This window comes from Camelus dromedarius, chromosome 12 (assembly GCF_036321535.1).
Source record: "Camelus dromedarius isolate mCamDro1 chromosome 12, mCamDro1.pat, whole genome shotgun sequence".
In the NCBI taxonomy this organism is placed as follows: Eukaryota; Metazoa; Chordata; class Mammalia; order Artiodactyla; family Camelidae; genus Camelus; species Camelus dromedarius.
Genome location: NC_087447.1, coordinates 18,983,680 through 19,010,287, shown reverse-complemented (window position 1 = coordinate 19,010,287; position 26,608 = coordinate 18,983,680). Strand labels below are relative to the sequence as shown.

At 38.4% G+C, this 26,608-nt stretch overlaps 1 protein-coding gene across 7 annotated transcripts in view; it reads right to left on the bottom strand.

The window, feature by feature from the left end:
• The window catches only part of LRRC4C (leucine rich repeat containing 4C), a 1,085,469-nt gene that overhangs the window by 850,940 nt on the left and 207,921 nt on the right, over nucleotides 1–26,608 (bottom strand). For 5 of the 7 annotated variants that reach the window (XM_064492434.1, XM_064492432.1, XM_064492430.1 and 2 more), the window contains one exon: nucleotides 21,472–21,662. The exons of 1 other annotated variant lie outside the window; for it this stretch is intronic. The gene's annotated coding sequence lies outside the window, so the exon portion shown is untranslated. Of the gene's footprint in view, nucleotides 1–21,433; nucleotides 21,663–26,608 lie in introns of all 7 variants that reach the window. One more of the 7 variants, XM_064492435.1, reaches the window with a different exon arrangement.

Here is a 26,608-nt window from a genome sequence, read left to right as displayed (position 1 = left end):
TGTTTCAAGTTACTACATGTGTAGTAATGTTGTCATATTATAAGGTGTAAGTAATTCAGATATGGAACATTCCCTTTGGCAGGTTTATCAAACATACTGAGCCTTATACCCATGGAGGACAAGGGGCTAACAATGCCTTTGACGTCAGGGTTTCTAATTTTGCAGAACTCAATAACGGAATAAGCTCCATTAAGATTCAAAAAAAAATAACTGATGCTTCACTTGGCATATATTTTCCCCATTGTACTGTTATAAAGTAGGCAAAGATGTATTTCAGACATCATTTCTTTTTGGCTTGTCTGTTTTTTTTTTTTTTTCCCCCTCCCTTACAGTCCCCTCCAACCCTCCTGTCCCAACTTCATTTCCCAAGGTATTAACCCTCTGTCAATTTTTTCTTTTTAGGTTAACAAAACAAATCACATTGTGTGAACATGCCCTTTGCAAACTGCTCACAAATGTAAACACTATTTAAATTAGCCTTGTCAGATCATGGCCTGCTCTTTCCACAAATGCTGGCTTGACAAAACATAAGCCAGTAAGTAATCACAATCTAGCCATTGAAAAAGGTACCATAATTAGTCCACATAGATGAAACCATTCAAAAAAATCAGAACTATTAACACTGCACAAAATGTCAATTCTCTCTATGGCTGTCAAGCAGGGCATGTTTCTGAGAATGAGCAATAAATTGGGAAAAGGTACAGCCAGAAGATAAGCAGTTGTCTTTCTGGCTTTGACTTCAGGAAACTTCTCTGGGTAAAAATATTTCCACCCAAAATAGAGCATATACAATTTACCAAGGAGCAAGGTGCTAGAGATATGCATAGACTTAGAAATGCATGCTTACAGATTTTATAACCCCATAAGGTCAGATGCAGAATAACTAGATAATATCAGAAAGAGAGACTATGTTATATGGAATGGATGGGAACCTTAGATGGACAATGAAGTAAGCAGGTCGTATACAAGTGTGAAAGGAGCAAGTCTGTTTGTTTGTTTAATCAATCAATCTCTTTAAGCTTCCTTTCTTATGTCTTCCTTTAAGTTAGAGTACACACAGTAAGATAATGCTAACTTCTATAACAGAAGATTCCCTAGAATCACAGCATCTGAACAAAATAAGAAGTTTACTTCTTGTTCACCTAACAGTTTTTTAAAGCAGTTGGTGGATAAAACTTTGCACGTGGATCAGTCATTAAGCCACTCTCATTTTGTAATTTGTGCCATCTCCCAGGGCCTCTGAGTCTTTTGCTTCAAGCCAGCAGACAAAGAAAGAGAGGGTGGAAGCCCTCACATTTCTCGACCATTTCAAACAAACTGTGATACCCATCAATTCTGCTCAAATTCTGTTGATTGGAAAGAGTCACATGGCCAACAACAGTCAATGGTTCTAGTATGAGCAGCCTTCTCCACCGAGAATCTGTATATGGGAAGGAAATGCAAATCTTTGGTGAGCAGCTAGTCACCTTCTTCCAGCTCTATATACTGTGGTTGTATTATATGAATCTTCTCACCTAAGTATAAAAAAATGTGAAAAAATAAAAGACGCAGCATAGAAAGGAAGGCAAATTTTAGAAAATAAATCTACGGTTTTCCATTAAATCCATTAAGTTCACACTTCTTTAATGGACAAACTTTTTAAATGGACTTTTCTTAATGGACACCATTAAAAAATTCTTTGAATAAAGGATCCATGGAATCACAATGATATACATGGAAAAACTGCCAATAAATAATTTCATCATCCTAAGTAATCTCTGGTGGGGGTTGCAATTCTGACAACAAACTAACTAGAACGACTATTTTTTACCAGCTACTATGTGTGAAGTACTATCCTGAGTAGAGTGGTAGAAACAAGATGAATGCAAACACTTTATTAACTGGAAAAATACTTCATTGAAGGAGCAAAATAACACTGATATAAACTAAAAATATCAGAGATAAATGTGAGACACAAGTATTTCCTTTAGGGGGAGTGATTCCCAAGGTACTTTTTTGTGAGAGTAAGAATTTCAGCTGGGTCTTAGAATTTAGATGGAATTTGAGGACATGAAGATGAAGGGGGGGGGTATCTCTCTTCTCAACCTCAGGCTACCAGCCTCTTAATCTATTATTTATCCATAAAATGGGCCTAGGAAAAATAAGTTCCTTTCATGGATATTAGGGAATTGTGTATCTGTATGTATATTTACTTTTCTATCACAGATTTGCTCAGTTTTCTTACTCGAGCTCTCCAAGTGCCCTGGTTTGCTCATTTAAATCAGCTTCTTTTTTCCTGGGCTTTTAGAGTAACATCTGTTGCATGTACTCTATACTCAAGTGATATTATCTCTATGACATTTGTAAATGCCAGTGTGAGTATTTTCAAAACCTACTACTCTCAGTGTACCAGCACCTCCACCTAAGGTCCATATGAAGTTTAAAGACGTCTCTCCCTCAAGTGAAGTGTTTCTTGATGATACGGAGCATTTTGTTCAGAGAGAGAAACACTCCTTGGGCTCACAGCTAACTCTGGAGGAAAGGACAGCAACAGCAGCATTTAAAAACAAGAACACTGGTCGGAAATCAACTAGGCTGGCTCTTTCATTTTTCAGATGAGGAAGAGGAAAGTTAAACGTCTCATCCAGAGAGACTCATCAACATAACAGTAGGGTGATGATGAGAATCTATATTATGAACCACAACAACAATTTGCAATTTTCTTAGTTGAGTCCATCAAAATTCATAGGCCATATAGACTGGGAGGATGAAAGATTAAAACCACATCATTAAACAGAGGGGAGATTAGTATTTGTTCACTAATAATTCCCTAGCACTTATCAGAAGGTCTCCGTTTTGGGGGTTGTATAATGAATGATGAATAAATGAATGCAAGAGTGAACAGATGGATAGATAGATGGGTGGTTGGGTGGTGGGACGGATGGCTGGCGGGCTGGCTGGATGGGACAACACATGTCTGCTCATGTTATTCTCCAACAGGTATCAAGTTTCCTTTGAGATTTCAACTCAACTTCACCAGGGACTGATCATTCATTTAACGCCAGGATCTAATTAATAATTCAGTGATAACAATTTTTAATAACTCCTGTCCCCAATTTTCTGCAGGTAGAAAATTAAATGTCTGATGAGACGCCTTAATTATCTTGCGGTAAGTACAGAGGACTGAAAGGAAGATGCACATTAAAGTCTTAAAGCTGATTCTTCATTCTTCAGCTTGAAATTCCTTCTGTTGTTTCCCTGGCCTAAACCTTAAGAATAAGACAGTGAGCCTTGATCTGAATCGAGGAATTTCTATAATGGAAGGACCATTTCTCTGGGGCGGCAAGCAAGTTAGTCACATTTAACTTTAAGTGGTGTACTGCAATAAAGTAAGGATTTGTTGCTGTTGTTGTTTGTCAGTGGATTCACCTGCAGATCTCGATACACACCAGCACCCTTCACGGATACAATATAAGACAACACTATTTTAGAAAATAAGCCCTTTAGCTGATACAGCCCAGGTTCAGATCTTTCTATTGCTAAGAGATGCCTGAGGTGGTGGATCCTGACGCTTATCCTGACATTTGGGAAGACAGGCTTATCAGGTTTTTTTTGGATTCTGCAACCCAACTGGTACCATGCTAAAAAATACCTTCCAGAAAATAACAAGAAAGGAAAAGCTGTTTGCTTGTCCTACACATCATTGTGTTCTGTTCTCTAGAGGATTTAGTATTTCCCAGAAATACTAAAAAGTATTTTGAGGGAAATTTGTAGGGGTCCTCCTGAACTCCTTACTAGCAAAATACAGAAACTGTTTTTTTCTCTCCAGAAAGAGATAGAATTTCCTTTCCTTGACAATAGATACTTCTTTCTGTTATCATTTGCCATATTAGATGATGAATTCTTCTCAGCCATTTCAATGTTCACTGTTTTCCAGCCCTCACTGAAGTGACTTCTCTCAGTATTTATTCCCATCAAACAATTTAAAATAAGGAGTTCCATTAGTCATTCCAGGTGTCAGTTTTGGATAAGATGAGAATAAAATTACCTAATTCATGGAGTAACAGTGATGTATGACCAGTAAACAACTCACTACAATGTTGGCATATAGTAAGTGCTCAATAAATGAGAACTGATATCAATAATAATAAAATTCACCACAACCTCCACCATCATTGCCATTACCTCTGTTGCTGTCATCATCACCAAGCATCTTGAGCTCAGGATCATTCTCTTTTTTATTTCCTACCTGAGAAAGATAGGGGTAGAAACTTTCTGTGAAAAAAAGTTGGGTGGTATTTAAAATGCTCATTATTTTTAAGTATATCATAAGTCATTTATGAGAATCTATGACAAAAATAACGAAAGACTAGTAAACAATTTTGGCAATGGATGGTTCCATAGATGTTTGAATAATGAAATTTATATTATTCTTCCATTGTATATGCCTCAGCAGCTATCCGATTCCTAATATGAAATATACTCATGTGCTATACTTCATTCTAAGATTCTTTATTAACGTCCTCCATTTAAATAATAGTATTATGATGGAAATCTATATTACTATGAATAATTATGACAGTTATTCAGGTTAAATATTTTTATATAACAGTTACCCAGGTATAATTGATAGTAATCTTTTTAATTTTTCAGGAAGTAAAAAATAAGAAAGTATTTAAATATCTGTTATCAACATCAACATTTTCAGGATTTAGAAAATGTCAATAAACACATTTTGAATGTAAAGTGAAGCATTTGCTTCAAAGAGAAAGTCATACAAGCATTTCAGAATCTAATTACAAACTGGAATCCAAACAGAGAAGGGACGTGAACCTCTTCCGGGCAAGGTGAGCCTTTCTGAAAAGAGCATTTTAAACAAGATGTGGAGGGGAGTCATGGGAAGTAAAAAATACGGCCAACTTTGGCCTATGGGAAAGAGTCTTTTCAGAGTTTTTTTTTTTTTTTTTTTTTTTCCAGATGCTCCAGCTGCTGAGATCTTGGTGAGGAGGGTGACTTGATGCAGTAAAAGTCCCAGAGATATAATAGGGAGACAAACATCTAGTTCAAACTTTACACGCATATCAAAGAGTAGAAGCCAGTCTCCTGGGACCCCCCATGTGCACTCCACTCTTAATTAGTTCAGTACTGAGTAAAATCTAGAGCTCAGGTGTCCTGACTACTATCCTAGTTATACCCCTCTTGGGTTAAAATTTCTCTAAAAGTGTAAGATATGAATGCCTTTGTTTATTGAAGAATTACGTCTTGATAAGTTCACTCAACAAACAAATGTTTACTAAGTGTGGATTTGATGCCTTTGCACGGCACCGACTACATAGCAATAAAAAGGACAACTTTGTCAGCTACCATACATTCTGTAAAACTATGAGAATTAAAAATAAAAGGTTTGAATAGTAAGGCACTTAGTAATTTCTAAAACAGTAAATCAAGAGATGATTATTCCCTAGTTTATTCAATGGTTAAATCATATCTCCAAAAACCTAGGGGTTTTTCCATCTTCCCACTATCCTCAGCTTTCGATGGTTTCCCCCTTGATGGAAAACGGCTGCAAGCAGCTCCCAGAGCCTCAACCACACATTCCAGTGCTCAAAAGCAGGAAGGGGTAGGCAGGCCTCGCGTGTCTCTTTAGCAGGAAAGAAAAATGCTCTCATATATTCTCTCCTGTCTTATTGGCCAGAACTGGGTGACCCGCCAAGGTACCACAGTTGGGGACCCAGGGGGCTGCATCCCCACAGTGGGACGCTGGCTCCGCCAACAGGAATGGAGGGGCTGGGAAAGGCTGAACGGCAGCTCGCAGAGTTTGCCATCATGTGATTCCTCTTCTGGACAGACTGACACGCTCACTCAATGGAACATTCTGGGCACCTCCATTTGTATGACTTGACCTTAGGAGGCAAAGATCCATAGGGCTCTGTGGCAAGGAGTTGGTAAGGAATTTGAATTTGACTCCAGATACAATGGGGACTGTTTGGATAGGTTTGTTGAACAGTCACATGGGCTGCGATCTGTGCTAGAAATGTTCACTGGGAGCATTTTCTATAATTTTTTATAATCTCTCAGTGAACTCACCTACCCCCGTCTCCACCCGTCGCTTATGAAACTCCAGCCATGCTGGCTTTCCCATGATTCCTGGCTGAGACAGTTCCACATGCTGGACTTTCTCTCTGCAAAGTGTTTTCATAGATCTCATGTCTGGCTCCTTAAAATTGAAACTCCTGCTCGGAGGTCTTTCCAGAGTTCACAGAAACCCCTCAGCACCATTCCCATTTTAAAGATGAGTAAACCAAGCTTCTGGGACTTGCTCATGATTATACAGCCAACGAGCCTAAACCTTCTGGCTTGTTTCCATTATCCCATTTACTTCTATAAAAGCTTATATGAAAAGCCCTGTTGTCCTGTGAATCTCCAGCTCTTAATCCTACTTGACTCTCCTCATAGACTTCTCATTCCTGAAGTAAGTTATATATTTTTCTCAGTTCTTTGATGTTTGCTTCGCCGATTGGAATGTAAGCTTCACAGAGGTGGGACATTGTCAATCTCCATCTTGTTTATTGTCATGTCTTGAGTTCCTAGAATAATGATGACTATTGGAAGGTATTCTAAATAAATTTTGAAGGAAGGAATGTATGAATGGATTACTCAGAAATGTGTTAAAAATCGGAAATTTTCCAGGGAGGGAAAAGACATTCCCTTCACAGTAGAATGAGGCTCTTTACAGGTGTTCAGATCCTGGCAATGTGTGCCTGCTTTGCTGCAATGTGACTCCTCTAGGATTTTATCTGGTTCTGCATTTTTCTTATGGCTTTTCTTTTATAGGTTCAGACAGAGACTTGTTCTCCTCCAGAAACAGGGGGTTTCTTTGGCATAATTTCCTTTTGTTATTTTACTTTTTTGTTTCAGGTAGCGTTAACCTATCCAATTCCAAAAAAAAAAAAAAAAAAAAAAAGGCTTCAGGTTGTATTAACAACTGTGACTAAATACCTGTGCATGCCTAGTGACAGAGCAGGATAGGGAGCCATGTGAAATATTTCCAAATCAGAGTAATGTGGAAACCACCCCCTGGGCTTCAAACAATCCTTCCTCCTCCGTCATCACCTAGTTTACTTGTGCTAAATTGCCATCCTACATGGTCAAAACATAGCCTTCCTAAACTATCTTCTTTTAAAACACAATGTTCCTGGAATTGGCAAATTGTTGAAAGATTAACAATCCAGTTTGGACCATTTTATTGGTGAAATTTTTTCTAAGTTAACTGAATGACCCAAGGAGAAGAATGCTGAAGACCTGAGCTGGGAAAGAGATGCACAGAGAGAGGGAGATGAGGAGGTGTGATGAAGAAAGCCAGCAGGAGCCCCAGAATTTCCATGTATGGAACTTATCTAGGGGTAGCGATCAGTTGCCTCCCTGCCGCAGTTTTTATAGTAAGAGCAAGATTATTTGTCAGTTTGAATGTTAATTTCAGGTATCCTAAGGTGGGGTAACTAAAGGAGATTTGGTGGTTTCAAGGCTAAGAGAGCCTTCTCTCCCTGCAACATGGACCCATGAAGTCAAACCTTCCCTAGTTCAAAATCTGCTCCCTGCTAGGCCTGCATGGTGGGGTGAAAAGTTTAAATGGCTGTAAATACCTGTAAGACAAAGCAAAAGATTCTGAAGATTTGACATGTGCAGAGTAAGAACCTCTATTTAAAGAAACTGAACAGTAGCTGAAATGAACCTAGAAGGAGCCTCTTCTTGTTTGGAACCGGTGAGGGAGCTTGTGTTTCCAAAAGCGATCCCAACCTGACACCTAGCGGCGGCTCCAGGCTTAACCCTTTAGATCCTGAAAAAAAATACCCATTTACAAGGTTTTCAAAACCTTCATTTCTGAGAACGCTTAGTTCACTTCTGTGGGAGGAAAATGTATTTATTTCACGGGAAAAGTCAATTATTAGAAGAGGTTCTTTAGAATAAAATGATAAACTATACTTTTAAAGATGATATCCAAGCTATTTTTTGTTTGTTTGTTTTCTGATTTAGAATGAATTGTCTCTTCCTGAGAATCTGTGAATATTCCTCACCCCCTACAAATATCTGCCAATTTACAAATTCAAAGACCTGAAGTTCTTTCTCTGGTATGTTAACTGACAACTTTTCCATTTTAAAAATTGATAAACATCTCAGAAGGAGATTATACATTGCTTTTTTTTTTTTTAAAAGATGTTAGCATGGGTAAATTTTCTTGAAAAATGTTAATTATTCAGAAGGGTTTTTACAAAAAGTAGCCATGCTGGTTTTCTTTGCTTTTGTACATTTGGGGTGTTTTGATTCTAAATTGAGTTTCTTCAAGCACCCAGGATGCTTTTGGTTGCTCCATCTACACACACACACATACACACACACACACACACCCCTCAACTCCAGCAACTGTAGTATAATTTTTAGAGCAAAGTGGGGAAAAAAAATTAGCTTGGATACTGTGTCCTCCCAGGAGGCTTTCTGCTCCACACTTGGTACCCCATCATCCTGGGCCCCCTCCAGAATTTGTTGATGTCCTCTTGGGCACCCTGACTCTTCTCTGAATGGACAGTGTCCAATATCCATTCTTTCTCTATTTCCTACCTAACTGAATCAAGTCAGCACAAATAAATTGATGAAAAGGCTCAAAATGCTGAGTTCAGGGATAAAACAGAATTGTCAGAACTGGTCTTCTGCTGATCTCGAATTTGTGTGTGTGTGTATGTGTGTTGCTTTCTGTTTGACACAGAGTACCAGTGAGGAGCACTGTAGAGAATTATTTGGAATTCCCACCATCTCTTCATAGTCCATCTATACAGCATGAGTACTAGCTCACCTGTTAATTAGGGACTTAATTCTGCTGGCCTCTCTCAAGTTTAACCATAAGCCTGAAACTAAGGATTTTGTTTTATCTGCATAATGACTCCCTTTTACTAAATGCCATTTGCTGAGCGTCCTCTATGAATCAGGCCTGGCACTGAAAATCACTTTCCATGCATTGTTTAATGAATCCTCAAAAGAGCCCTAAAGTAGAGCTCTTCTCTTCCCATTTCAGATACAAGACCACTGAGGTTCAGTGCCTTCCTTAATCGACTTCAGCTTGTAACTAGCAGAATTGGGATAGAAATGTTGTTGTCTCCAATATTCTTTGAAATGGAAACTCTGTGGCATAAAGATGATTTCCCCCCAAATGGCTATTTAATAATAAACTGAGCCTCTCAGAGACTCATACTATATACACACGCACACATAACTGATAACGTATCAAAAGGGTATGAGATTATATAACTTTGATTCTAAGTTATCAGAAACTCTTGCTTTGAAAACAGACTACTTTGATCAGTTTCTTGGACTGTACTCATCACGGAAGGCCTCATTTCTTCAGGGAGTCCTTAAACTCAGCCCATCTACTGTTTTATCTTTCGTTTCTCGTGTCATCTTGAGAATGAGATACAGACAGACAATCGGACCGACAGGCTGAGTGGTTCACTCTATGTATCTGCCATTCTGAGGATCCCATATACCTGAAAACCCCACAGCAATTCTAGAACATAGTCAATATAAATCTTTTAGTTTCGCAAATGTCATCTAAGATGCTGAGGAAAAGGCAGTTGCTTTGGTAACAAGGATTCAAACACTGGACAGCTTTAGATGTCGAATTGTAATTTGTGAGCCTGAAATTTTGCTTGGAAGCAAATAGGAAGCAATTTTTTTTCAGAGACTATTATTCTTAGATGATTAACATTTTAAAAATACAGTTGTAAACTTTTCTTTTGATAAGTGTGACAGACCCTGCATCCCACAGACCCAGGTTAGAAACACAGATGCTGTGAGACTACCACCGTCAAGTGTGCAGCCTGCAGTGGTTAGGAGCAAACCACCTGAAGCCAGATCACCTGCTTACCATCTCCGCTGTGCAGCTTCCTGGGTGACCTCGGACACTGCCATCGACCTCTCTGTGCCTCAGTTTTTTCATCAGGTGAATGTGAGGGTAAGTGAACTAAATATGGGAGGCTCTGAGAATGGTACCCAGAATAAGGTCAGCCATGAAAACTGAATATCAGCATTGGTATTGCTGACAATATATGCATACACACTACCTTCACAGCCCCAAATGCCTGCCCCTCCAGGCAGCCTGTGGGAGGATGACTTCCGGAGAAGTCGCTCACAGGTGACGTTTGTGAGAAAAAGAAGGCATTGCACCAGGCATGCTCTCTCTCTCTGAAGCAGCCACACACAATTGTTAGACCAGAATATTCACATTTTTTTTCTCCAGATGATGGATAGCAAAACTAAAATAGGTCCTCTTGAGATAATGTTTTTTGAGTGTCCAGCTGGTGGAGACAGGAAAAGAAATTTCAGTGAGACAAGAGTCTTCAAGAACAGATTTGGAGAGAAAGTATTATCCTGGTCTTCTAGAAATAGAAGTGCCATGATGCAGACTGCAAAGAAATAAGATTATCCATGCAGACACTTTGCTGCTCAGTAAAAGAGGAAATGATGGAGACTATAAGGCAGAGATGGCCCTGCCAAATCCTGACTTGACCAACTAGCCTGCGGAAGCCTGTGGAGACCTAACTGGGTACCACATCCTGCTTTGAACACTCAATGTCTTAAGTGTGGTGTGATTGTGGCAGAAGTAGCATGGTGCCAAAGTCCTGGCACAGTGGCTAACCTTCACCCAGCCTGGTGCTTACATAATGGACAAGTCGAGAGATTGACAGCCAAGCAACACCACTTCGAGAGAGAGAGAGAGACTGATTTCCTCCTGAGAGACAGCTCTCAGACTCAGCTTTAAAAGGTCTACTCCATTTTTCCTTCCCAGAAGTCCATTCCAGAGTCCAGATTCTGATGAATGGCATTCTCTAATTGTTAGTAAGACTTGCCTATTCCATATACATCTTCGTCTTTTTATTTTTCTTTCTTTTTTTAAACTTTTCCAGCTTATTGTGGAATATTTGACAAATAAAAGTTATGTATATTTAAGGTGCACAATGTGATTATTTTTTTCTTTAATCCTGCTCAAATATATCGAGCACATTTCATGCTGTCTTTTTTTTTACCCTTCACTCACTTTCCCTTCCAAAGATACACATTGAGGATTACTATGTGCCAGGCACTATGAATATAATGACAACCAATGCAGACAAGATCCTGCCTGCAAGCATCAGATAAATAAGTAAAGAGATAAATAACTAAGATAATTATAAAGCATGACAACACATACTAAAGCAATGAGATATGATGCAGGTCATCCTGGAGGGTTGCCTACTTTAGAGTAGATAGTAAAAAGGACTTTCTGAAGAGGTGACTTTCAGCAGAGATGCACGAACACCAACTTTTTATAGAGCCCAGAATTTGATGGCCATAAACATGTGCAAAGGTCCTGGGGTAGAAAGTAATTTGGAATGTTCTAGGATCATAAGGAACAGCAAGTGTGACTGGAATACATTAAACAAGGGAGTAGGCAGTGTTCAAGATAAGCTTAGAAATTCAGGCAAGGACAGATCATTGCAAGGACACATACATTGTGGTGGTAAGACTGGCATTTATTCCCAAAACGATAGAAAACCAATAAATTTGTTAAACAGGACAGTCTCATAATTTAATTTATATTTTAAATTATTTAGACTGTTGCATGGTGAGTGGCTTATAAGTGGATAAGAATGGAGGCTGTGAGACCAATTACAGGCTCCTGCAACCCTGAAAGCAAGGTAATAACAGTGGCTTCAACTCACAGTGACTGTGTAAGTTCATCTCATTTAATCTTTACAGGACTATACAAAGGGGACCTTATCATTGCTCTGTTTTAGAGATGAGTTACCAAAGGCTACTCGTGCTCATGGCCTAAAATGACTCAGCTCCTGCGTGAAGGAGTCACGATTCAAACCCAGACCAGTGTGGTTTAGAGGCGAGTTTCCTTTCTCACAGACTTTAGTGCGTCTTTAGTGCGTCTTTAGTGAGTTTGGCAAAAGAAGCTTAAAATAAACTTCAGGAATCCTGAACATGTAGTGATGCTTGCCATGGACCCCACAGTGTTCTACGTGTTCCCTAGGCAGTAGCAAACTTACTGTTCGTGACAACTCTATGAAGCACATGCTATTATTACTTTCATTTTGCAGATGAGTAATCAGAGTTTTAAAGAAGTTAAACTAGTAAATGTCAAAGGCAAAATTTCAAACCGGGCAGGTTCGCTCTGAGGCTACGCATTTAACCACTAAGCAATTTAAGAAGAAACCGCCTTAGCTGGCCAGCGTCTCTGTGCTGGAGCGGTATACTTTAAACATACCCGGGAAGACAGCCCCCTTTAACCTCCTTTCAACCTCCAATTAAGATAAAGATTCACACAAAACACAGAAAAGCTTTTTATGGCAATTTCATCAAAATGCTAAAGATTAGACAGGCAAGGCTTCCCACACACTTCAGATGAGAATAAGGAAACATCTCAAAAAGAAAGCGAACAAAAGATTTATCTTTTAACCATTCTCCAGGCTCGGAATCAACATTTCTACCAGGTTTGCTTTATTCCAATATAAATGTAAGAGGAGACAGATTGAAATGCCAAACTGAACTGCTCAGTGTTTCAGAAAAAGCTGAGAAACATAGGGCAGCTTCAACTCAAAACACATTTGTTTGACGTCTTCTGACAATTTTCAGCAAGTTGGGTTTGCGAATTCTAAAAATTAATGACAAAAAAATCTAATATTCCAACAGAACAGGAGTGACCTAAAAAGGGCTGTCTTCATTCTCTGTTAGGGCACTAGCAACATCCTCACAGAACTCAAAAATCACCTCCAATAGCTAGAAGTTTGCTCAGAGATTTTCCAGCATCTCTATAGTGACTTTAACAACAGTTTTAGAATTACTCTGCTATTTTCATATGCCCTTTGATTGCCCCAAGTCCCACCACTTTGATACGTAAAATGTAGCCAGTTTAGGCTTTGTGAGGATACACTGCTGAATCTCTTGCTCCAAAACCTAGGATCTTCGCGTTTCAGAGAGAAGATAAATGGAAATAGACACTTTGGGTTCTTCAAACCTGATTTCTTTTGACTATTGCTAATAATAACACTGATGGATTATTTGAAACTTTGCATATATAATCTCACTTAATCTAATAACAAAGGTAGAAACAATTATTACCGCTCTTATTTTTCTTAGGAATGTTAAGGTCATGTAATCAGAATTACAACCCTAGCTGTCTGATTTGAGAACTTTGCCTACTATCTTACACTTGCATTTCTAAGTAGACGATGTATACATATAGTATATAGAATGCTTTCTGTTATGTCACATCATACAGTGTATAGACTTAAATACGTGTAATATACAGCATATAGAATAGACAATGTGTGTGTGTGGCAGGTGCAGGATCAGGGAGAGTTACAATTGGTCCTGCTCTGGGAACAACACTGAGTATGTGAAGGAAGCCCAGTCTTCCTTTCCACAGCATGTTTTTGTTGGAGTCAAGATTACTTTTGATCTTGGCTTTCCCAGTGCCCTGACCAAATAATGAGTTGTAACCTTTTTGAAAACACATGTGGCAAATCAAATGTGAGGGTGGCTACAGTATTAAGAGATTAATCAAGGGCTGCAAGACAGTGATGACTCCATTTTCATAACAAAAGCTAAAGCAGACTATCTCCCCAACATCATGATGGTATTTAGAATATGTTGCCCAAAGTAAAAATCTAAGCTCTGAAACCTGTTGCACTGAATTGAAAATCTGCTGAGACCTAGGCATGTGACCTGGAAACTTCAGGTTTCTTTGTGAAATGGAGATAATAAAGTCCACCTCCTATGATTTCTGAAGAATTGAATATATTGACATTTAGAATCTTCTCAAATAGTGATAGAATAGGGGCTTCATAATTGTGATTTGATTTGATTTTCTTACTTCCTTCAGCTCTTGTTTCTATACTTTGATTATTAAAAAGTTAAAATCACTTTGATTCTCAGTTTCTACAAACTGTAAATTATACAATATAAACATTCCCATAAGATTATAACCAGATACGTGTTCATTAGTCCATGAAATGATTTGGTGGCATATCAAGTACTATGATAATGTTTGTTTATTTTATGTAAAATTATGTAGACTTTTTCTCACACAAACATCTTCCTTTTATAAACAGCTGTGAGGCTGAAGAGATGAAAACTGATGAAGTGTTAGCACATTCATTTTAATTTAGTTTAACAAACAGGTCACATGACCGTACGTTTGTGTCTACTCTCGGAATCCTGTCAACCACACAGTGAATGTGTCACACTGAAAAGGTCTAGTGGGAGAGATCACATGACTTCTTTGCGTGGCAAAGCTGCCAGCTCTCAGTTATACAAGATGAAATCATAACAGACTTTGCACGTTAAAGAGTTAATAGATTCACACGTTATAACAAAGTGCAGGATTGATACACACTTCTGTAAACACACACTCACAAATTTCTCTTCTCTTTGAATTACTCAGGTGCTATCTCAACAGCCTTAATGAAACCAGATGTAAACTGAATTACATTGTTTTAAAACGGGAGTAATCACACATCATCTTGCATTAAGTTCCTTCCCCGTAGATCTAACTGGTGCAACATGGAGCTCTGAAAGCACATTCTGACCTCCATTTGTTATTCACATTTGTTCATTCTGCTGTAAATTTGATTTGATCCTGTTATAATATCCTTAAATGCACTAAATCTTGCATTAGTTAAAAGACACATGAAGCTTTTCAATTGATCTGTTGCCCTATTCTCCATCCTAGACTATCAGTGTTTGTGGTTGACAAGTCTGTGAATTATCCGCCTGCTATGTGTAGCGAGGTGAAGCCTTGAAATCTATTTCCAATGAGAAAAAAAAAATGGACATCCACATTTTCTCTCAAATAAGGAGCATATGAAGGACATCTTCATATGCTGTGTCATTGTGTCTGTTCCTAAAGTGAGCTACAGTGACAGCAGTGACTCGGGTGAGAGGACAAGAGCCTCTGGGGTCACCAGGCTGCCAGTTGCTAGTTCTTTCCTGGAGTATGTGTCCAGGCCCTAGAAGGCTGACCACTATACCAAGCGTGTGTCGATGACCACAGACACCTTGCCTGGTTCTCAATAGAAAAGAAAAAAATAACTAGTGAATAGTTGGCAATCACCTACACTTGAAACAAAGAAATACTAAAAGTAAATTCTGGTTCCTTTAGGTAAAAGACATTCCAAAGTCATTAAAAGAAGGGAAATGTTCATGAAAAATATTAAACATAAATATTTCCACTATGCTCAATTTCTATTTTTTATCAATGAATATATGTTACCTTTTATATGAGCTTTTCTGAGATATAATTCACATACCAAGAGGTCACCTTTTAAAGTATATAATTTAGTGGTTTTAAGCATATTCACAGACTTGTGCAATGATCACCGACATCTAATTTTAAGAACATTTCATCACTTCAGAAGATAATGCCACGCCCATTTCCAATCACTCCTCAGGCTCCTTCGCCTCCAGCCCAGTTTGGACACTTCATATAAAAGGAATGATACGACATGTGGCCCTTTGTATTTATCTGCTCTCGTTGTCCATGTGTTTTCACAGTTCACCCATGCTATAGCATGTATCGGCACTTCATTCCTTTTCAGTGGCCAAATAATGTTCCATTTAATGATGCACCATATTTCATTTACCCATTCATCGGTTGTAGACATGTGGGTTACTTCTACTTTTAGATTATTATGAATAATGCTGCCATGAGCATTCATGTACACATTGTTGTGTAGAAATATGTTTAACTCCCTTAGGTATACACCTACGAGCAGAATTTCTAGATCATATGGTAACTATGTTTAACATTTCTGAGGGACTGCCAAACTGCTTTACAAAGTGGGTGCACCATTTCACAATCCCACCATATATGCAGCAATACAAAAAAAAAAAAAAAAAAAAACGATTTAACAAAATTACCATACAGACTACCTAATTTTGGCACACTGTAAGTGTGGAGGTTGTTCTGCCTTTATAAAGAGCAAATGTCTACGCTAGAGCATTGCCCTTTTCTGTAGCAAGATTTCGCCCTTGCGATTCTTCATTTTAAAAGATTATTTCTACCCATTGCCATTATAAATTTAAGCAAAATTGGAAAGCAGAGAGAAACTGAAACATAACAGGGAATTTAGGACACAGAGAACGCAGAGTAGTACAAGCAGAGGTAAAACAACCACCAGGAAATCAACATTTAACTTTGCATTTTTGTGTCAAGGAGGAGGAAAAATAGCATTGAGATAAACAACGTTGAGATCTGTAAATATCCCAAATTAGGAGTTTAAAAATAGTCTTTGGGATAAAAATGGTATTTTCCCCTTTAAATACACTCTTAAAGCAACATGAGGTAGGTAGACATTGCAAACAGATTTCGCTAAATGCCAGGGCTTCTAACAGCCCAGGGTGTGAACATCCAGGTGTTCTTTTCTGCTTCTTACATTAGCAATAATAATGGTAAAGACGATGCCTTCCTTATTTGCTGACAGTTGTGTTGATGATGCATGAGGCAAAATAGCATTTCTCTTCTGGGCAACGTTAATTATGGAGTGCTGACAAGAGTTCAAAAATAAATCCAGATCCTTCAAGCCCATGCCCCACATCAATATAATATGAAAAAAACTCGTAACAGACTGACAAGCATGAGAGAAATTATTCAGTTTGCATGATGCCCATTCTTTTGCAGGAAGTAAAAAGATTCACAGTAGATTTAAAAACCAATGTGAATCATGGGTTATACCAGAATAACAATTTAGAGACCTGTCTTTTTTATTCATAGTACTCATTTGATTTGTTGACGCAGAAAGAAAATGTAGCTTAGGCTCCTTTTTCAGATGATAATTTTGAGGGTCTGAGAGATTAAATGACACAGGGAATAAGGATTTTATTCCAGGGTACTGTCACTTCATCCAGTTCTGGTATTTTCCTGTTTTTAGGAGAAAATTTCAGATTGGAGTCCAGCAGTTTTAAAATTAATTACAGGGACAATGAGTCAGGATTTTTGAAATGTGGGCCATATAATGAATTGAGCGTAACCATACCACACAGTTATTTACACAGTGCACACTTCCTGTTAGAAATTAACTAATGTTACCAACCTCAAATATTTAGAACATTTGCATTATATTGCTAGGGTTTAGCAATGATCTGGGATCTATTGTCAAAAAATAAGAGTGATTCAGTAAGTATTTATTAAACTCTACTACAGTTTTTAAAGCAGCAAGTTAAGGTAAGTATTATCCTCATGAAGGAAGAAACTAAGTAATGAAGCACAGGCAACTGGCCAAGGTCAATAATAATGTTTATATTTTGAACTCAAGTTGGTCTGACCTCAAAGACCCACTCTTTCACGTTAGTTTGAGAAAATGTATTTAAGTTTTAAAAATGGGCTGGTCCTTTGCACCAGTAATTTCACATCTAGGGCTTTATTCTGAGAAGAGAATTACAGGCCTCTACCATAGTTTCACCACACAAATCTTTATCTCAGTGCTATTCACAGTTGCCCAAAAAATAGAACTAGCCTAATGACAAAAAAAAACAAAAAACAAAAAACACGTGCTCAATTAAGTTATCTGTGTTCTATCCACATTGTGGCATAGTACGCAACCATTAAAATTTTTGTAACAAAGTTATTTGTCGCCAAAACAATACTACAACATATACTCGTTCTGGTGAGCTTCACTTAACCAGCGAAGTTCAATGGGATGTGTCCTCACTCTGGTTTTCATTCCAAATAACATTAGGCTGACTCCCCTCTGTGTTCCCGTAGGTCTGTATATGGCATATGGCGGTATACTTCAACATTACTGTCTCCCCTTGTAGGCAATGATTCCCACAAGGTCAGAAAATAAACGTTAGTCACCTTTATGACCCCACCCACATCTAGCACACTGGTTCATAGGTAATAGGAGGTATTCAATAAACATCCACTGAAAGAATAAATGAACAATTCTTTAGCACTGTGTTCAACCCATTTCATGCTAAAAATTATGTAGAGAATAAGAGTTCTATGGCTGATGGGGGGAAATTATCATGCTAGCTCACAATGATAGAGGAAAACTGAGGTTTTAGCTACCCTTGACTCCATCTCGTTGCCTTGAAGACAGAAAGGCACTATGATCTTGGCACACCTGTAACCCACTCACCGCACAGTAAGGTCTTGTCATGCACCGATCGCAAGGGTCTGACAATAACGTGAGTTAATGCAGGGGTTTTAATGTGAGATCTGTAATTTCTATGTGATACATCTGCATAGGGTTCCTCAAATACATCTCTTGGAAGTATCTTCAAAAATTTTTATACATTTCATTTGTATATATGTTTATTTTGTAAGGAGAGAGGACTTTCATTTTTTATTCAAAAAAGCCATGGGATCTACAAACTTTAAATTACAATGATGGAGTCTACACTGTCTTCATCATATTATTTTGACTAAAAACATCTTAACTTTCACGTGTGTATTTCATTTGTAAAATCAAATTTTGTTTTTGCTTTCACTTTGAGACTGGGGTAAGCTGACTTTTTAACAAAGCCCATTAAAATGTAGTTAATGAGAAACTTTGTGCATTATCCTTTTCCGTGGACATGATTGTACAGCAGAAATACTTCCAGGAAGATTACAGAGATTCCTCTGGGAATGAGAAAAGAAGGCTGCTACTTGGAGTTCAGTGGTGATGAAGAGCTCTTTGACCTCTGGCCTCTGTACCATCGCTATTTTCAAGTTATCTAAAGAAGTCAGAGAGCAGATCATTGGGAAGAAAGTCAAATGGATAAGGGCCAGAGAGAGAGAAAGAAGGGCAGCGGGGCACGTTCACAGAAGTCTAAATCAGAAGACTGCCTTCCACTACTACTCAGGAACTCGACACACCTTCTTGAAATCCAGTTGGTTGGGTATGTGTGTTTCAATATAAAGGTATAGCCGTATTTTTTGTTTTTTCATTTTTAAAAGCTTCATTTTTCGTGGCCTGAAGGAGTTTCTGTTCATTGCCATGGTTCTGTTGCCTAGCAGAACCATCACATGCCATGCTTAATATTCTGCCTACAATATCAGACTGGAAATGCTGACAGGGGAGAAAAATCAGGTGTTCATCTCATCCTGCTCCTCCCAAACTCTGCTGAATTGGGACTGCATGCAGAGCTGGAACATTCCCCCATCTACCACCCTGGTCAGTCTCAGGCTAGTCCAGTTTAAAAAAAAACACTACAAAGGAAGCCAGGCCATATTCAGAGTTTGAAGACATATCAAGGAGGATTGGGGGGCTCCAGGAAACCCAGTTTCATTGAGACATAACAGGCCTGGTCCCTCTATTTGTGTTTTGGTTTGATTTGACCTAGATTTGCATTAAGAGACAACAAGGGAGTCTTAAAGACTGTCTGTCTAAGGGATCATGAAACTTTGGAGCCAAAATCAGAGGTCACCCATTCCTCACTTACATAGGTTGTTGTGGGTAAGGTGATGTTTTCTGCAACAACATGTGAAGGTAAAAGTCATGCTAATGTTTATTGTGTGCTTACTTTGCACCAAGCACTGTTCCACATGCTTTACATGTACTAATTCGCTGGTTCTTCACAACAAAATTATGAGGTCAGTACTGTTACTATTCCCTTTCTGTCAGTGGGACAACAAGGCACAGGAAGATGAAGTAACTTGTTAAAGGACATACAACTAGCAGACAAAGCCTCATCTCTTAAATAATATGTAATAACTGTCTGCAAGGGAGAGCCGTGCAAGCAGGAATTTCTCTGGTTTCTTCCTATTTAATATTATTTTTTCTTTTTTTTTTTTTTTGAGAGGGGAGCTATATATCCAAACCCACAGATGACTACCAGAAATGAGTATACTTTTCAAATCATTAACCGCCTCCCCATACACACATACACACATGTATCCTTATACACACCTGGAAGGACTTACAATAGCAAGATTAAAAAAAATTAATTTTGGAAATATTGGCCCTTCCCTGTTGAAAACCAAACAATTTGGATGTGGTAAAATAAGAAATGATAATCACATTTCCCTTCTCATTATATTCATAGACAAAGAATTTTTGGTAAGAAAAAGCCTTCCTTTCACCTCTAACTTAAATAATAAACACAACTAAAATAATACCTTGCTATCCCAAGATAAATCAAACAATTTAATAATTAATTTTCATAGAAAAAGAGTCATTCATTACTTTCCTTATTAAAACAATAAATGTTCACTGAGCAACAACTTTGCTTTACTTTAGTATCTATGCACGGAGTACATATAGCAATCAATGAAACAGACCACACTTCTGACCTTGTATTTGGCGGTAAAGACGTTATCACTACTACACTAGTGTTTCCTCTTAGTTCAGTGAATTCTATATTTATGAAGTTTATGAATGTATAAAGTTGAGGTAGGAGCAATTTGAAAGAGTAAAACTAGACATTGTGATATAAACAAATAGATTTGAAGATAACAAATAACTCTGTAACCACAAAATCCAACTGACACAGAGACAATTCCTAATATCACTAGTTCTAGTTTAAAATCTCCTAAAGATGCCTATACTTAGCACAGAAATCACAAACTCTGAATTTGGATTTCCTCATTTCTTCTAAGGAACCCTACCTCTTAAGATCTCCCTGTCATCCAATCCCAAACACCCTGGTATACACGTCAATCAATGCCATGCTCAACAACACATCCTCTTTAGATGGTTCACAGACAAATTAAATCTCCCACTCTAACAGAGCAGAGAGAACAAGAATGGGGAGTTATAAAGGACAGAAATAGATGAATAACACATGAGTATTTAAAATGACCAACTAGAACACGAGAAAAAATATATATGACAGGAAAAGTAAGTACTATAAACTCTGATATTACTTGAAATGCACATACAGATAATTATATCACGTTCTTATTGCAAATCATTTAAGACTGGGAAGACTCTGGTGTCAGGAACTTGAAGAAAGTTTCCACCACTTAATGGCTAAGCGATAGGCAAGGCTTGATCTTCTTGACCTGGATGCCCAGAGGCTAGGATCCCAGAAAGCCAGTTGTCATCTCCCTTCCCTCAAAGAGCAGCATCATTCGTAAATTAAAATCCAGAAGACATGGACACTGGCTACAACTGAGTACTTAAGGAAGACATACTGATAGAATACTGATGAGATAGAACAGGGCTGAAGGGCAGTAATTTAAACACAAGGCTTAGGTCCTGGGCTCTGATCACACCAAGAGATGAGCCGATGAGCTCTCAGTTATAAAACGCTGGAGTTGAAAATCAGAGCTGGAAGCTATGATTCTGCTACATCACAGAACAGTAACCACAAAGTTTGAACGTCAGCCCCAAACTGTCCTAGAGGAAGGGTTACCGGTGTTTCCCCAACCATGAAGCTTATGACCCCCACAGCTCATATCTGGGACCCCTCTGAAGTATGACGCCTTGCTCACCAGTTCCCTGTGCAGCTGGCATTGAGAAGACTGCTCACCTGCTGCTGCTCTGTCTCTGCAAATTTTCCCCTCGATAAAAGGCTGGTCCCGGCTGGTTGTGTGTGCTTTCAGGTCATTCACTCTTGATTACTCGACATTAGATGATCTTGGACAAGTTATTAATTCTCTGTGAGCCTCAGTATCCTCTTCATCAAATAGGGATAATGACAGTAAACACTTCATTTGGTTTCTGTGAGGATTAAATGAGATAATCTATGTCAAGTGTTTATCACAGCACCCACACATAGTGAACATTAAAAATGCCAGCTATTATTAGAATTTAGGATTTAATTCCAAGGGAATTTTTAATACAAATAAGGGAGATTTTTAACAATCATGTCTCAAAAGGAACTAAAAGATAGACTTGAGGGTTTTCATTAAGAGACTTAGAGAACTGTTATTTTATAGTTTATGATTCCATTGTTAATGTGGTAAGGATTATATGACAATAAAGTGATTTTGAATTTCAGCTAGATAGAAGAGAGATTTATAACATAAAACAGAGTTAGGCTTCCATTCCTAATTAGTGTCTGGGCATCTGTTTGTACTTCTCAATAGACGAGGAATGGTGAGGTGGGTGTGAGGGAAAGACAGCCCAAGTGACGACATTTTTTTTCCTACATAATCATTCATTCATTCATTCATTCATTCATTCTTCTATGCATTATTTCCTTTATCCAACAGTCACATATTGCAATACACAGTACTAAACACCATGGTGTGTTAAGAAAACAAAAACCAGGCCATCGCTGCGAAGCAAGAATCAGCTTATCCAAAACTTATTCCCTACATGCCAGTCTCCCAAAGTAGGAGCTGGCCTCCTGCAGATCACCTGGAAGTCAAAGCAAAATGCTCAAGCAATCAATTCTGGTAAAACGCTGATGCAGCAGATTCAAGCATGTTCAAGAATGTCAAAGAGCTGGGACTCTAAGGTTTGCACATTAGCACACTGATTCCGTCAAGGAGGAGGTCTTGTGCTCTTAACCAGGGATGTCAAACTTGGCAGAACAGGACTAGGAGCTGAGACTACACCATACACGGAGTTGATGGATTCAGCTCTTCATCATTCCAGGGAGGGACTATCACTTCGCTAATTAGTTTCGTAAAAGCCTTCTGCCGTCCAGTGCTTAGATTTGCTAGATTCCTATGTGCTTCCCCCAGAATACAATGGGAAATTGGAGAGCACAAACCTCTACCATTGTGAATGTCTCCAATATAATGTTCTGTCATCATTCCTAGTGTGTGAACTTCCTGGTGTCTTGTCCTGGTTTGGTCAATGCACCTGCTACTCTTAAGAAGCTTATTACATAGAAGATCATACAACTCTTAAGCATATTAAACAAATAAAATTAACAGAACAAGCTGCCATGGGAAAAGTCTGTGCCATGTCCCAGGAGAATAATTTATTTCTTCTACTGATAAACCTCTGGCTCTCTTGGAGGTGTTGGTCAGAATCCAATCCTACACCTCTGACCATTTCCCTCCCCACAAGAAGAGGAGCGGCTTTCCTTTATAAGATTAGTGCCCCTGTACCAATTGCTCTTGCAAGGTAAGAGGCGGGCTCTGTTCCTACATACAATTAACCGGTCTCAGGGGCCAGGGGCCAGTTTGCGGGGCATGATAGAAAGTCTGTTTTGACCTTATGTACCAACTATGTTTCTCAATACAGCTTTACTAATAACAAAGTTAACATCTAACGAAGTCAAAGCTTCCTTGTCCATTCTTCAATTGGTTCAGAACTTAAAAGTGACATTTGATGCAGTGTCTCTTTTCAGCCTCAATTTTTAAAATTCAGACCTGAATTTGAATCCCAATTGGTATTGGAAAGCTTAAGTTCAGTCTTGAGATGTCAGTGTACTCATTTGTCCCTGGTAATAATTTCTACCTCATTGGGTTGTATGAGGATTCATTGAGATATTGTGCCTGACATGGCGTAGGTAGTTGTAATTCTGCTTATGTGATATATACGGTGTAAAAAGAAGTCTAGACGAGAACCTTGTGCGATTAGGGAGGCGGGAGTTGAGTCTTGACATTGGGACCTTTTAATTATTTTTTTGTGACTTTAAATTTGGGAAATATTATTTAAAAATTAGTATATGACTCCAACAAAAATTTGAAACCTCATTACAGTTTGTGCTCACGCACTCCAGCCAGTATGACCCACTTTTCAGAACAAAGAGCTTGAGTACGGCAGCAAGATCAAAGGAGGACATGTAATAAATTACCGTGGAAGTCAAACCTCAGTCCAGCGCCACTCCCGTCGTTGCTCTCCAGGTGTCATTTAAAATGCAATTCCCTCTGAATGGGCACAGAGCAAGTCTATTGCCAGACACAACTGCTTTTACTACTAGCAGTGGTTTAATGATTTTATGTCATCGCAATAATAGAAACATGACATTCAGCTGTGACTGCAGCTTGTATGAGTCTATTTTGAGAAAGCTGGTTTTGTAGAGGACATGGAAATGTGGAGTCTTGGTTGCGGTTTATTTCCCAAAAGGCTTAGCCAGGAACTCTCACCCATCGGTCCCCTCTGTGGACTTCTCATGACTTTCTAAAATGAGTGTGGTGATTTGAAATCTCAAACAATGATTGTTCACGTACACAAAAACCCTTCTTTTGAGAGGGAGACTTGGGCCTGAATCCAATTTTCCCATCAGCATCCCTTACAGAGAATTTCAATGCCTGAGTCTTTATTCTTGGCCGGGAAAAGGCACACAAACAACAACAATAACAAAAGCACACATTCTTCCCCAGTGGAGGACGTGGCCTCATATCTTTCACAGACCAATCTGAAGCTCAGAGACATAAGCCCCTCATTGTCCTTCACTCGCATGTAAACACTATGACCGCCAGCACTCATATGCAACTTTCTTCTCATCTCAGACAACTGATTCTCCCCACACTTCCATCTGTGTTCCTGAGTCTCACCCCTACCATCTCTTCTAGGACCTTGGTCCACCAGTGTTTTTTACCTTTGCTCCTACATTTTCACCTTCCCCCTTGCTACTGGACCTCTCCTTTCACTCTGTAAACATGCCAAAATCTTTACCTTTACACACACACACCTCTCTGTCTACCTCTAGTCCCTGACCTATTTTTCTCCACAACCAAACTTTAAATAGTTCACTTTGGCAGCCTTCCACTTTTAAAATTCCTTGTTTTCTCTCCTGCATCTATAAATAAGTGGGTGATTTTTTTTTTTTTTTGTCGCCTTCTTGTTTCAAACAATACACCGCAAGGTTTGTATCTGTCATTTCCCCTCTTCCACACATGCCCACAGTTTGCTGCTCTCACCGATCTCCCCAAATTGCTCACGTAAACTTCATCAATGACCTCCTTAGAGTTAAACCCCATGGTCAATGTCAGTAATTTGAATATTTTGCTTACATAGGAAAATAATGATCCTGCCTTTCGTCTTTTAAAAATGTTCCTCTCTTTGGTTCCATTCCGCTGCATGAAATAAACTTTTATTTCCACTAGTTACCATATATTTTCTACAAATACTGTGCCACACACTTCACACTGTTAAAACAGCCCTGAAAGGTAGGCAATATTATAATATTGAACACATTTAAAAATTAAGCAAGTGAAACCTAAAGAAATTGAATAATTTTGCCCAAGGTACATAGGATGTATGAGGAATGGGATGAGAACACAGCTTTATCTGACACCAATGTACATTTTTAAACTTGTTAATATCATAATTAAGTATTTCAAACAGACAGAAATAAACTGATTGTGACAGGTAAAACATCTCCTCTAGTCGCAGATTTAACATGTTAACATTTTGCTTAACAATTTGGACTCATTTATTTTTCCAGAACGGATATATTAGAAAGCGCTGAAGCCCAGTTTGTAAGTCTCCTCAATTTTACTCCCTTTCCTCCCCAGAGGAAACCGTTATACTCTGGTTGGTCTCCATCTTTTACGTCCAAATGTTTAATCCTATTATTAGATTGATACAGTCGTCTTTATTCCTCCTTCCTTTCCTTTTCCTTTGTCTGGATATTAAATCTCCTTCCTGTTGGCATTCACTCATAAACTTTAAACATATACACTTGAGCATCTATAGGTCATAAACACGTCTATACTCACACTGAACTTCTTCCTGTAATTTACCACATTAAGTTGTCTTGTTTGTGCCTTACGAAATGCTTTGTCTAAAATGACCGAGAAACTAGTAATATGAACCACCTACCTATCATCTATCTGTGCATCAGTCATTCTTTTACAGTCCAAGTTTGCTTACATTCACCTATATGCTTGATAAACATACAGTTTAGTATTTCCAAACCATCCCAGCCTTATTCTGGGAGGAGGGGATTCAATTTCCTCTTATTGATGTTCATGCCCTGTTTTTGGTTTTGGTGGGAGTCTATGAATTAACGAATTGTCACAGTATTTTTATGAACATTTTTTTAAAATTTAGATTCCCCCCCTGAATTATGTTTTGGCTAAGTATGGGATTTTAGTTGACAAGTACTTTTCACCCACCCTGTAAAGTTACCATTCAGTTGGGCTTCTCATCTCCATTATGACTGTGAGACATCTTCTGTAATTCTGATTTTCATTCCTTTGATTGTAATAGATATTTCATCTTTGGTTGCTTTCAAGATCTCTTCTGATTGTGCAAGTTCTGAAGTTTCACAGCGATGCATCTCGGTATAGATTTGTTTTTGATCATCCCGTCAAGGATATGGTGTACTCAGGCATTCTGAAGACTGGTATCTCTTTTCAGTCCAGGAATATTCTGAGCTCCCGCTTTCATTTTTCTCTATCCTCCTTTTCTAAAAATTCTCTTGTACTTTGTCTGTAGTCTGTTATTTTATTTTCTTTATATTTTTACATCTGTGATGCATATCTGATTAATTTAACCAGATCTATTTCCAAGTTACTAACTCTTATTTACACTTATCTACATCTTTACCAAATGGATTTGCTCACAATCTCCAAATAGTACAGCTCTTATGCCCCACAGTCCAAGTTTGGCGTCCTCCTTCAAGTATGATAGCTGTGGTTATTTTTCTTCTTTTACCTACTTAAACTTTTACACAATTTATTTTCATGACTCCTCTGGATAGTTCTATTATTTCCAGTTCTAGGGTGTAAATTCTATTTGTTGAATTTTCTGACTCA